The sequence below is a fragment of the Silene latifolia genome, chromosome X (assembly GCF_048544455.1).
Source record: "Silene latifolia isolate original U9 population chromosome X, ASM4854445v1, whole genome shotgun sequence".
Classification (NCBI taxonomy): Eukaryota; Viridiplantae; Streptophyta; class Magnoliopsida; order Caryophyllales; family Caryophyllaceae; genus Silene; species Silene latifolia.
Genome location: NC_133537.1, coordinates 177,474,311 through 177,477,103, shown reverse-complemented (window position 1 = coordinate 177,477,103; position 2,793 = coordinate 177,474,311).

The following is a 2,793-nucleotide window of genomic DNA, read 5'->3' as shown; positions in this document are numbered from 1 at the left end:
AACTTATTTAAAATGTTAACAAGTATTATTATTATTATTATTATTATTATTATTATTATTATTATTATTATTATTATTATTATTAAAACAATAGATGTTTATTAATTCCTTCATCTTTATTTTGTAGTCGAATTTGTTTTCTCATTTGCAATGACAACTCCAAATTCAAACGCATCCACTTGCTCGAACACTCTCACCAATGTTTCATGGCTCCGATCCTTCATGGATCGTTGTAAACTAGAAAATAATGGGTCATACTTCACCGATTGGGACGCCCAACTTTGCTTGGCCGCGGAGGGTGATGATAAGATTCGTTACCTCACCGAGGCCTCTCCCACCGCACCGACCGCTATGTCTACTCCTGCCGCTAGGCAAGCCTATGAGACTTACCAAAAGGAGTCGGCCGCGATCAAAAATGTGTTTATCTTTTCAATGGAGACCGAATTCCAAAGAAGTGCTATAAAGATTAGCACCGCCTATGAGATCTATACGAAGCTTATTACCATGTTTTCACAAGCTCCGAGGATCATTCAATATGAAGCGGCATCCGCATTATTCGATCTCAACATTAAGGGCGGCCAAAAGGTTAGTCCTCACGTGCTCAAGTTGATGGAACATGTTGAGACGTTGAAAATGCAAAAGGTAGACATTCCCGAAGAACTCATCATTGATCGAATTCTTCATTCCTTGAACAAGGTTAAAGCATATGTTCAATTCCGGGTGAATTTTAATATGCAAAACTTGAAAGTTTCCCTCGATGAATTGCACAAAATGCTTGTGCAAGCCGAGAGGGATATGGGGCTAAATGCTAGCACCACCAAGGATGTCCTCAACATCAATCAAAAGAGCAAGGGAAAATTCAAGAAAGGTGGCGCAAAGGGTAAGAAGCCAACCCCTTTAAGAACAAGGGAAAAGCTTGTGAAGCTAGCTCTTCTAAGCCCAAGAAGGGTGCCCCATCCGGCGACAAATGCCACTATTGTAATGGCATTGGGCATTGGAAGAGGAATTATCCTAAGTACCTAGGCGACATCAAAGCTGGAAAGGTTATTCCAGTAGGTAATTAATTATCCCTATCTTTTATGTTTCGATCTCAACTTTGCTATTATGATACAAGTTGTGATAATTCCCTTTTTATTGTAATTAGGGCATCCGAGCAAGGACAAGGGCAAAGAAAATCAAGCCTAGAAGATCTTGAGGGAAGCTAGATGTAGCCGCCCATGGTGCTAGATCAATGGGAGCTTGGCTTTATTTTGTCTTTATTTTGTGTTTTATTTTGGAATTTTAGAACTATTTTCAATTTCCTCGTTCGACTTGGGAATTTGCTATTTCCTAAAACAATGGTTGTATTTTGGATTTTGGTGACTTGGTTTGCAACCTAAATCACTTACTTTATCGTATTGGTAAAATTTATCATCATATATTACTTGCATCTAGAAACATAAGATTATCAACTTAAATTGATTATATAGGCGATTATAATGATCGCGTCATTATATGTCCATAAGCTATGAATTCGATTCTCCTTATGTCATAGTGACTAAAAGTCACAACTCACTTATGAAAGATCAATTATGAAGTTAATGAGTTGTTGAACTCATATAAGGGAACATTACCAACCTCATTTGATTCACCTATCCAACTCAAATCGCCTTGTCTAAGTTATCCTTTTAAAATGTCTCGACTAAATCACTATTAAATAGATATATGATTAATTTTTCTCCATAACCATCATTATTTGTGGCTCAAAAGCTATCTTTGGAGAAATAGGATATTTTTCTAAAGTTAGAGTGTGAGTAATTTAGCCACAAGCCTTGAGAAGGTAGATACTACGCGAGGAGACCAAAATAAGATGTTCTTGAGGATACTACGCGAGGAGACCAAAAGTAGATGTTCTTGAGGATACTACACGAGGAGACCAAAAGAAGATGTTCTTGAGGATACTACGCGAGGAGACCAAAAGAAGATGTTCTTGAGGATACTACGCGAGGAGACCAAAAGAAGATGTTCTTAAGGATACTACTCGAGGAGACCAAAAGAAGATGTTCTTAAGGAAACTATATGAGGACACCAAAAGAAGGTGTTCTTTTGAAATTTAGATTATGATCTATGAAGTTACAAGAGATCTTAAAATTCGACATTTTACTTAAGAGCCCTATGAAACTAAAATGATATCTATGCAATTAAATAGATTTATTTGGGATTGTTGAGACCAATTCAAAGTAAATAGAAGTTTATGATTTAGAATTGCATGGAGTGGCATGTCGATGTCTACAAGAACTAAGTTAATTGTTAACTAAGCTAAGGATTAAAAACATTGCTATTCATTATGAAAGTAAGTAAAGTATCAAAGCCACTTCCTAAATAGGTATTTTGAAAGTGATATGTGAATGACATATATGGTTTTGATTAATACTTAGAGAAGCAATGAACATTCCATTATGTAATGTTTCCATGGAGAAACATGTGTACACATGGACTTGAGTGGGTGCAAATGACTGTCATGTTTAGACATGAAGTTCAGTGGGAGCGATCATCCTCCATGAATCGTATGACTTATTACTCATTGAAAAATGACGTGCAAATAGGTTTTCAATTCTGGATGATATTTGGCATTATGTATATCTAATATAACATGGGATGTTGGATTGACACTTAGATAGGTATCTTATGATGATAATGATCCTTCTTAATACAATCAGTTAAGTAGGTTGTTCATATTGATGAAATTTGAATTATCATAGAGCTATGATTATTCACTTGAACCTAAGAACTATTGTCTACATGAATATGATT